Consider the following 11,524-nt stretch of genomic DNA (forward strand, 5'->3'; position numbering starts at 1 on the left):
AGGCAAAATACCCAAAAAGAAGTTTGTAAAAAATGAATCCGCCTCAACAATATAGAACTTATCTACAACCATATTCCTGTTAGTTGAGCATTCTGAAATATCCCCCGCTTAATTCAGCGCGATTTTTAATACAATTCGAAGTAACCCAAATTCACAAATGAGCTTTGGAGAGTTGACTGTAATAAAAAATATTCATCCCGAGCTTTTGACGTTCGCAATTGAATACAAATCCGCAAATTAAAATCAATTTTAAAGCAATTTCTGTCCCCTGGGTCCTGAAGAATTAATTACGGCAACCGCATGAAATTTAGGGCTGGATAAAATTATAAAATATGGGCTACGGTTGAACGGGATTTATAGAGCCCTTTTCGAAGGCCTGCAAGAGTTTTATGGAATATGGTGATTAAATTATTAACTTGCTTAATAGAACGAATTCCTCAAACTAACACTCGTCGGTTGGCATTTCAAAAACTCAACCTCTACTGAAAGTGGAGGAGTTCCCAAAATGAAAAGTTGGTATCATTCAATCAGCTTTCGGCTAAACCCTTGAATACCCATTCAGGCCCTTTTCCATACAACCCCAAAGTCCATTTATGAGACAAAAATCTATCACATTTTCCTACCTCTCAAAGAATCATCGATCTGGAAATATTGTTATATTAAGTTTTTGATTGGGTTTTCCTTTTTATTTATTTTGTCATGCGGCTCACTGAGTTCGCGTTATCAACTTAATGCGATTTAATTAAATTTCCACTGTCTGAGGCACAGAAATCGTTTTATATTGGTTTTAAATTTCAGAGGGGAGCTTCGATTTCTGACGGAATGCCTATGGGACCTTCGCTGCCCTGAAGGAAATTTGAAACTTTAATGACGATCAACCTGTTGTTTTGATTTGTTTACTTTCGTGCTCTAAAAGATTGAATTTATTGCTTTGTGTGCTTTATTGGGGTTTTAACGCTCACATTTTTACACCTAATTTTGTCCAGTTCATTACCATTATGGCTGATTCAACTGTCCACATGGTGGGTGTGTTTTCAAACGCAATATGATAATTAGCAGTGACAAAAGACAATCACGAAAGTATTTATGTCTTTACGCAATGCTCACTTTTTCCATTTCGATCCACATAACACCCAAAAATAGGTGCCCAGCCTTCTTTTTCAATATCGCTGGCAGACATATTTATATTCGTAAAGCCGTTCGGATAAAAGTATTGAAGTTTCTTTTTACAACCTTAGCGTGGTCTCATATATGGCATAAAAATTCTTTCATATACAAATTTCCTTTGAATATATTCATAAGAAGGACATTCTGCATGAATGCACAAACATGTTCCTAATATTGGTTGGGTCCAAATTTTCGTTGGCAAATTTCGATTTAATAATACACATTTGACAAAATGTGCCCGTCCTTGCTTTGGAGAATGAAATTGCGTTTAGGCCAACAGATAATTAAGCAGCGAAATGTAATTATTTAAAAAGCAAAGCGACGTTATAAGTTCGCGTCAGCAAAAAACCGTTCCAACAAAGAAGTTATGTCCCACCCATTTTTCTTGCCAAGTAACACCATTTAGAACTCGACTCTGCGTTATTGTGTTACATATACAAGTCTAATCGGTCAATGTCAGCCATAATAAGGGTTCGTGGCGGTGAAATTCGACAGATGATAACTTATTTTAACGTCACGATATGTAATTTTCATTCTTTTCGAAGGCTCTTTGTTTAAAATGGGGCAAAATGTCCGTTTCACTTCAGGTACAATGCATGGAGTTTATGGTAGACTGATGGAAATGCATGTTGCCACTAGAACTGCATTACCATATTTCAATAGTTTCCCTTCATGCTGAGGTTTCCTGCTGGGAAAAGACCATTTGGTGCAAGCCAGAAAAATCATTTTTGTTATATTCGTTATTTAAAATTGGCACAAAAACAACGTTGCAGTCTTCACTTGCTTGTTTTGTTTTTACTTTGAAGGATTAAACAAGTTGAAAGTATAAAATGTGATTGTATGACAAAGCAGCTAAATCCCTTCAGAAGGGGAACCTCAATTACGAATAAATCTGTTGTTTTGTTTATCCTTCTTAAACATCAAAACAAAATACTTTAACCAATCCAGCAAAATCCTGACCTGACTGAATATTGGAAAATGGAAACTTGCCATTTGCATGTGAGAAACGCCAGGAAAATCGAGCTGAAATTGTTCTGCAAATTTCTTGTTGTTTTAAAGCAGGGTTCACAATTGCTTCTTTGCTATCTTTCTGCGCTTCACCAGACGATATGATGTGAAAGTTTTCATCAATTCACGGGATTATTTCCCAGTTTTAGCAAGTTTTAGATTCCAGAGCTTCGCAATAAAATCGCATTAATGGTAACAAAGCAATGACAATTTCCAATGGCATATTCTAGCTTTAATTTGATAATGAGCTACATTGATGGAAATATAGTTGTTGGACAATGCGAGTTTAGTAGAGCTAAATTAAAGAAACTTCATAAATTATGTGGTGGTGGACAGGTAGTAAGCCCTTTATTGTTGCTGCTGCCGGAATTATCGCTAATGTGCAAACACGGACCACAGTTAAAACAATATTAGCGACTATCCCATTCAAGTTGTGGTTCGCCTCTTTAAAGCGTAATTAGAATAGGGACAGGCGGTAAACCCTGCGTCAGAAAGGGCAACGCTCCAAACCCTCTTTGTGAAATACGGGAAATGTTTGTTTACACTTTACCAAAAGTGTGAAAAATCATATTAAAATACCTTGAAATTATACAAACAGAAAATTCAACAAAGCATTTTATGTTATGAAAACCAAAGTCCAATATCAAGATTGAAAAAGAGGACTTTTCGAAAGCGCCTTTCAATTTTTTATGTCAAGAAATGTTTGCACTAAACAGAGATAAGCCATGAAATAGAAAAATCCAGTCACCATCAACAACGGCAAACTTCGCACGATACATTCCACTTTTCTCAGGGGCCAAATTGTCTACGATTTTACATATAAATGTTCCCAGCAAATTTATTATCAAATCGGTTTAAATAAATTGAAAAAATGCTAAGGAACAGAAAAAATCTATTGTTTTCACGAAGAAAATAGAGTTGAGTCTTCAATCCAAAAGAAGTGCATTCTTACCACCAACATTTATGAAGTGCAAATCTCTCGCTCAACTTTCATAGTGCAGTTCCACAAAGTTGCAAAACTAACCGCGCAAATATTTAACATGAATAATTCTTTGTGGGCCCCAGTGGAGACTTAAATATTCACAATTGCATTGTCCAGTCACGTACCATGTCTTCATATTAATGATTAGTTAATAGTATAAACCCGCCAAATGGACGGGACACTTAATCCTCTTTTAATAGACCATCTGCTGGCAGAGTGGTAATAATTTACCACTTAGGGGACTATGTAATTCGAAATAGCGTGATATTGTTGTTCTGCTATTCCTCGTTAAAGCAAACAGCATATTAAGTAAAATGGAATAAGATTTGTGTAAAGTGGTTGGTCTTTGTGTATGCGATTTTCCCGTTTAATTACTACAATTAGAGTGCAGAGTGGCTAGAAAGGATTCCAGATGCAGCAAAAAACCTTCTTCTACCCTATTTCCTCATTCACTCACACACACACGCACCCGTCTTGTTATCGGCAGAATTTTAAATATTGCGGTAACATTAATCTCGTCATAACCGAAAAAGTATCTCCTCAATAACATTATGTGATCCCAGCTATCGACGTTTCCCATTACTCATTTTTTCGGCTGCGCTATTTTTTAAATAATAGAAATTATGCTCTCGACACCTACCATTAATCTCTTGTGACATCAATTTGTTTTTTACAGGCTGCTGGTGCTTTAAAAAACGTTCCTGGTTAAAAATTGCCTATTCAAATATACAGTGATAGCTGATACGTGCATTTAAAGTGAGCGATTAAATAGCAGTTCGAAAAACGACGATTTTTAACTGGAAAAACCCTGGCATCTGATGAAACAAAGAAGCGACGGTAAAACATGTAGATTATAAAATTTAAAAGTTTATGCACCATTAAGCAAGATGTGAAAGACACGAAAAAGTTGCCAATAAATTTTAGGGAATCAAAAAAACCAAAAAAAAAAGATTTGCCCGATATTGCCCTTATTAATCTTGCAACAGCTATCCGGGAAGTTAACTAAAACTTTTCGAGATACTTAAACTCGAAAGGGTTGCCGTTTCCTTAAGTATGCTGTCACCCTTGTTTCGAAAATTACCACTTAACTTCGAGAGAAGTTTGCAAAGATGAGGAGTAATAGTATTAAGAGTGATATACCTAGGTGTATTCTACAGCATAGCCCATTAGCTAAGTTGCTTATTTAAATTAGGAAGTTAAATAGTTGGCGATAAGTGAGGATGGCGAAAACGAGTCCATACGACCAAAGTAATTAGTTATCTGGCAGCTTACTGCTCGTTTGATGAAGTGAGAACATTAATTCTCATTCGCCCCTATTTTATACCGTTTTGTCGGGTAGCATCAAGGTTCAACTCATTGAAGACCGATGAAGTGCATATTTTGAACTTTCCTGTTGCGATACTTTCACCAAAAGGAAAACATTTATTGAATTAGTTCCATTTTCGTCAGACAATTTAAAAACAATTCACGGCTCTGACCCTTCTCTAAAACCCTAATAATGCGGAAAATCCGAAACGGCCAGAGAAAATAAAACTGTATTAAGCTTATGCTTAAAATATATATGAGGCTAACGCTCCCTTTTATTACAGATATAAAAATATCCAATAACATCGTACCTTATATCGTTCCGTGATACAGACAAAAACATATTACACTTTTATGGTGTTATTAAAGACAAATAATCGGATCTGATATCAATCCGAAAATCAATGAATTATTTCCAGTTTTATCGTTCGCGCAATTTCTCTCGGTTTTATTTGTCTTTCAATATATCGCCAGATGAATTGAACTGAAATTTAATCCACGTTTCAATGTGCTTTAAATTACTCGCCAACTTCAATAGCAATTAGTTCCAAATTCTTCTCGCACAAAAAATCGGTTAACTGTTGCTTAATTTCGTATCAAATACTTAGTTATTAATTGCACTGAAACAACTCGTGTAGTCTGGCTATTGGACAAATTTCATTTGTAACCAAAATAAGAATTTTATTAAACATGGGCTCAAAAAATCATTTCCACAGGTTGTGTAAATATGTAAGCTCGAAGGTAATGTTATTTTAATATTTTTATTATTGTATACCGTATACGTGAGTCTGGCACATTTCAATTAAATAGTACAAACAAAATGAATTAAAACCTTGTTTGCTTTTTGTGTACATGTCCATCTAAATTAAAATCCGTATAATTAATAAACATTGTTGTGACAGTTTCGTCTTGTAGGCACATCCGTTGCATCCATCCTGAAATGCATCCAGGTGCATTTAATAAGTTTTTTTATATTAATGAAAGTTTTTCAAGCATTTCCACCAAACAAATGTTTTCCGAATCTTGTTTATTCTACGTTTCGCTGCTTAAGAAGCAATTGACCATTAACTAATGCACAACTTTGGCAAGCCAGCAAGCACTAATTAAAACGTTTTTTCTTCATTCAAAAGGCCGTTGAAATTGACGGATTAGATGATATCCACTTATTGCTGTACAGCTTGTAAACCGTCCAAAGGATTCAATTTCAACCCTCATGCAAAATCTATTAGGTTACATTCCAAAGCAGCCCCATTTAAAACTTCCGATAAGTCTAAAGTTGCCAACATGGCTATAAAGAGCTCGGTTAAACCCAGGCAGCAATTACCAACTTTACACTCCGCAACTTCCAAAGCATTTAATTATTTTAATTACTGTCCTGTATCTGGTTCTAATTGCATAATATTGGCTGATAATACGAATCAGTTTGAAGCGTTTTTTCAGAGCCCCATCGAAAGGGTCGGTAAAGATTCATTTAACTCGTTTGATTTAGAAAAGCTAATAAAGTGAAGCAGTTTTTTGTTCCTCAGCGGCAATTAGTCAAAATTACAGCTTTTGCTTTTTAGCTCAGCTATGAATATTAATTTGGGAGTTTTTCCGAAAGTACTCGATCCACTATCGCTATATTAGATGAGTAATTTGCCATTGAATCACTGTAGGAATTTGCTAATTAAACCGTTATGCAAGGAGCAGTTAAACTTTTCCTTATTGTTTAAGATGGCAAAATGCAATGCTTCTAAAGTAGACAATGCTTTTATTGGGCCCAACATGTACTGTGGAACTTTAGCAGAGCAGCTAAAAGTTCACTGAAAATATCCTCCTGTTCAACTTTTAATGATGGCAAAGTTTCTTGCCACTTTTGAAAGCGAAAATTTGCAGACTTGATTTATTAATCGCGCGATCTCTGATCCCAGGAGTTTACTTTACTTAAAAATTCCTAACTCAAAAACGCATTTGCAGTAGTAAACGCGATAAGCCAAATAAGTGCAGAAATGTAAACCCAACATTCTTTGGATATCAACTTAAAGGTATTCTGACAAATAAGCGAGACATTAATTATCCCGCACCCTTTTCAGGCTTGTATTAAATATGTAGTGCAGCATTTTATATCGCTATGTTGCAAGTCAGCAACTGTTAACATACATTAGTCGGCGTGACTAATTTGCTGGGCACCTTCATGTGGCATTGCAGTGCCTGTCTGTACCACTTTCCTTTCGAAAAGGGTTTTTGCGCCAAATTTTCATTATGAATGTTCAGTCTCTGTTGCCAACTAGTTTTGATCATCAGCCATAAATAACGTGCGCTATCTGAACTCTAGATTGAGGCTCTTTATAGGCCCAGTGGAGACGCAACTTTCTACCAACAGGCAGAGATGAGTCCATCGAGGAAAAAGCAATTTGTCTTCGGGCAACAAATAAAAAATACAGTTGGGTAACAGTGGACTAAATGATTACGCGGATATATTTCTTTAGCAGTGCTGGAACATGACTACTTTGAGCACCCAGTAAATCCCACACCGTCCAAAGCTGGGGATCCAAGATTTATGTTGGGTACACATAAGGGTTAGATAAGACCCGGAGTTGGACTTAATGTGTCCGTCACCAGGGAATAGGCTTAATTAACACCGTGACTGCCGAAATGAAAATTAATCCGTTCTTCTAGCTGCCGTTACTTGCGACATTGCTCAATTAACCCCTAGCATTAAAACGAATTGTCTCGTTGGGGCCAACTAGTGTCTTAAAGTTAGCCACATATTACGCAAAACCAGCGTCAATATAAAATTTCGTTTGCCTGTTGTCTATCGATCGAAACAAGTTGAAATTCCGGACGAATGGCCTAAACTAACTGAAACAAGTGTAGCTGTTGAGTAATGTAGCTCCTTGACGATACAAATGACCTGACGGGGAGAATAAGTCGAGATAAGGTTCTGAAAAAAGACGAGTCTCGTATAAATTATAGATAAAAAAGTGGCGAAAGTCGAGATGCTCCTGCTTAGATCCGTAAATTGAGAATATCATAAATACCTACTACCCATGATGGAATCCTTGAATGATCATCGAAAACTGATCAAGTAAGCAAATTTCATCTAAACGTATTTCTATACATTTTAATTTATTCCTGAATCCACAAAAACAAATATTTGTTTCATTAAAACTTTATTTCAGTTAAAGCCGGAGACGTTTAATTAACTGTTGAAAGAAAAACATTCACAATTCTTGCAAACTGTTATAAGTGTTATAGCTTTTGTTCGCCGCGCCGCTTCAAGAGAATAATTTTTAATTAGAGAATTCTAATTGTACAAAAAAGTAAATTAAATTTTAATCCGACCAAAACTAATTTCCCGTATTTTGCGTGCATTGTTGGCGAAATTAATTTAACCAGCTTTATGTTTGGATGTCAGGACATAGTGGAAAAATAAGTTGAAAATAAATGCAAATCACCGACCAACAAAATTATCCATATGTGAAAACTTTTTAATGAACCAATTACTTTCAATATCAGCTAGAGTTTAAATTGGCAATATTTGTACGGAAAACTTACGTTCAAAATAAGCAACTTTGGCTTGGTATATAAGTTTTAAAACGTTTAAGCAACTGATCTTATAAAAGAATCGTTTTGCTGCAAATAATAGCAAGTGTTTTACAAAAAAGCAAGAGTTGCAGCAAGCAGTTGGAAAAAATAACTTATTTCAGCGCATTGAAGTCTTGAAGCAAAATACATTCAGATTTTTATAAAACACTTGATATTAGAGAAAATAATAGCAGTGAGTAACGAACGCGTCATTTCAACGTGAAACCAATGAGTTCTAATTAAGGTTTGCTTTCGCTAGCAAGTCATACAATTTCACTGAGAAAACCTTGTCCATTAAACGACAGCGGCAAGATTTTCCAACTTAAAAATTAATTGCGAACGAGCCGAGGAACAAAAGGCGGCGGTAATAACAAATTAAAAGATTTTCCGCCATTTTCTCTTCTACTTGTTAATTAAAAAAAACTGCTAATTGCTTTAAACGTTTGTCTTCTCGCGGAATAAAGAAATTTGGGGGAATAAATATTTATTTAGGCAAACTGAGACAAAGGCAAAGAACATTGCAGATAAAAGTTCGGGCAAGTTTGCCGGTTAATCAGGACCGGGGAAAGTTCTTTACTCGCAGGAAAATCCCCAGATTTAACGACTGGTTATGAGCAGGAACTCTTGAGACCGTTTTATGTAGCTGCCCGATTTTCTTGTGACTACGTTTTCGCACGTCGGCGTCGTTGTAATTATATAAAATTTTAAATGGGATTTAGGTGAATAAAAAAGGGACAAATTCTGCAAACGTACGAGGAGAAATGCGGCTCGATTAGGAAGACGACACGAAATGCTGCGGAAATTACTAGGAGATCGTGCATTTGAGAACCACGCTGAATTCACTTCAAATCATCTGCCTCATTACCAAGGGAAATATAATCATTGCAAAGTGTAAAAGGTTTTGCTGGAGAAGTTTACTACTTTATAGCACGGTTTCCTGCTTGGGAAAATTTGAGAATAAATGTAATCATCAGAAGTATCTTTGAATTGAATTGAATCAGTCAAATTGTGAAATAAAAATTTGTATATCGTTTATTTGATAACGTTCCGGCGAGACAACAGCGTCATCATCAGTTTCAGAAAATTCATACAAATTCTTAATTGGTTATGTACCAAAGAAGTATCTTTGAATTATTAAAACTGCAGTTATTTCTAAGTAATAGTATTGGTTTAGTAAACAGTGACGCCAATGTGGCAATTGCCTTATTCTGTTGGCCCAACCGTAATAAGAAAAGGAAATAAATACTCATTTGTAAAGCGAACAATAAAGGCGAAAATTTAAAAGAAATCTGAAAGGAGTTTTACGGGTTTGTCGATAATTAAAGGATCCGGCGGAACAAGGCTTTGTAAATTTAAAAAGGGTGAAAAGGTCCACTTAAAAACCTCCTTTGTTTCATTTCGCCAAAGAAATTTAATTAAGTACTATAGATTTGACGTTGGCGAGAGTTTACATGGTTCAACCGCGCTTAGGCTCCAAATTGAATTAGAGAAAAAAGGGAATAAGCAAAGGCGGAATTAATCTGTTTTGCTCAGAACAATGCCCTGTAGATTACCAGTGCAAGGGTTTTATTAAAACTGAAAGCCAAAGTTACGTTACCCATTAGGAAAGTGAAATTTTCCGAATTTTTACTCAATGTTTTTATGGGCAAAGAAAACGAAACAAACTGAAAATAAATCAACCAACTTCCCAAACTGTAAATTTTAAATTGTACATTATTCATTTTCCCTCTCAATACCTGTCATCCACATTGCTGTACAATTCAGCTAAAAGTCTGTTAAAAATATTTCCATTCTCTTAAGGAACGTTTCCTAAGTGAATAATGTCCCTATAATATCAACAACAGTTGATCATTTTAAAATCGCTTGAAAATGAGCTGCTAAACATGACGGCGTAGGCGGATGTCAACTGCACGTGCCTCTATAGAAGAACACGAAGACAGTCTGGCAGGTTTTTTACAAAGCCCAATGTGATTGGGAAATTTCCAATATGAAATCTCGGATAGTGAAGGACATGACACGTGAAATAAGGATTTTCATAAAGCAGTGAATACAGCAAATTGAAGTCGGTAACGTTGGATCGTCAGAACCGAGCAAGATTTATTGAAAATCCAGATGAATGATCAAATCAGATATATTGAGCATGGATCAAGAAGTAAGCGATAGCCATTGAATGGGCGATGAGCGGTACCTAATGAAAAGTTAGGCTCAGTAAGCTCTTAAAATATACATGAACCATCAACAAATATTTGTCTTAATAACCCTGTTTTATTCATATTTGTATTGTTCCTTAATTTTCATGTGAATCCATGAGAAAACTTCTAAAATATATAGCCAAAAGTTCGAGCAAAAAAATCAATTACTTACAGCCACAGATGAAAACAATTATTTATTAAACACCGTTATCAATTTGGTACATACGCGGCTCGACTGGAAATTCATCGGAAAGCTTGAGAAGAAAATTCGATTTCACTCGGTGAAGTAATAAGGATGCTGTGAATGCACTAGGCCGTGTAAAATTAGACTGAGTTATAGCCTTACCTTTAAAATTCCATCTACAAGGCCTGCGAATCACTTCGCGTTGGAACTTTTAATAAGCTGGGGGGCCAACATGATTTGTGTTCCGGCATTAATGGAAAAATCAGCTTTTAAGCGAGCATTTTCCCCATTTTGCATTGTCCTATCTCCTACAGGTATTATTTGCTTTTGGTAAAGCTTACATTTGTCTTTATTACAAGGGAAATATGCTTTTTACCTGTCTCATTCTTTTCCCTTCTTGGACGGATTTATTTCGATTTGCTTTCGTCTCGATTAGGCCTAGACGACTATTCGGGTCATCCTCAAAACAACTGAAAACAGCAAAATTAGTAAAAGTAAACCGATTACGAAATGTCACAGTTTCATTTGCATACAAGTGATAAATGCTCGAATGAATTAGAATAAAGAAACATTTACATGTACGTTAAAACTTAATTGAGCGTTACATTGCGCAATTTTATATCCATCATCCTCATCAGTTTTGGACTATTAAAACCAAATCAAAGAAAACGTTTTGAATTAAATCACAATTACATTCAAAATCGAATGTACCGGTTTAAACACAACATGTTATTAATACTAAATTTCACTTTCGCCAATGGATTGTTACATTAAACAGTGACTTTCCCATAAATTATTTTCACACCGTAGATTTTCAAACACAGCCACCAGCCTTGCATACGATGTGTATGGACGCTTAAAAATTAATATTTTAATTAATGAAAATGAAAGAATTTATTTTAAACTGTCCGGAACTTTTGATGAAATACAACAAAGCTTCGCTTTATACCTACTATATGCGCCGACTGTACGCTTTTAGAATAAAGCAAAGCAAAATAGTTTAAAAATTCATAAAGAAGTTTGAAGCCTTTCATGTCGTAGGACTATTGATTTTTCCATACAAAACTACAGGAACTATTTTATAGGATTATCGAGTTCATTTCTACCGGATATAAAGTA

General features: G+C 35.4%; 1 protein-coding gene across 2 annotated transcripts in view; it reads right to left on the reverse strand.

Moving 5' to 3' along the window:
- The window catches only part of LOC109536736, a 142,970-nt gene extending 132,087 nt beyond the window's left edge, over positions 1–10,883 (reverse strand). Inside the window, exons 1-2 of one of the 2 annotated variants that reach the window (XM_048663753.1) lie at positions 10,782–10,883; positions 10,568–10,713 (exon numbers count right to left, since the gene is read on the reverse strand). The gene's annotated coding sequence lies outside the window, so the exon portion shown is untranslated. Of the gene's footprint in view, positions 1–10,393; positions 10,714–10,781 lie in introns of both variants that reach the window. The other variant, XM_048663755.1, reaches the window with a different exon arrangement.
- Between the last annotated feature and the right edge of the window lie 641 nt (positions 10,884–11,524).

Source organism: Dendroctonus ponderosae, unplaced genomic scaffold (assembly GCF_020466585.1).
Source record: "Dendroctonus ponderosae isolate FM_Combo_2020 unplaced genomic scaffold, Dpon_F_20191213v2 Dpon_F_20191213_2, whole genome shotgun sequence".
NCBI classification, from domain to species: domain Eukaryota; kingdom Metazoa; phylum Arthropoda; class Insecta; order Coleoptera; family Curculionidae; genus Dendroctonus; species Dendroctonus ponderosae.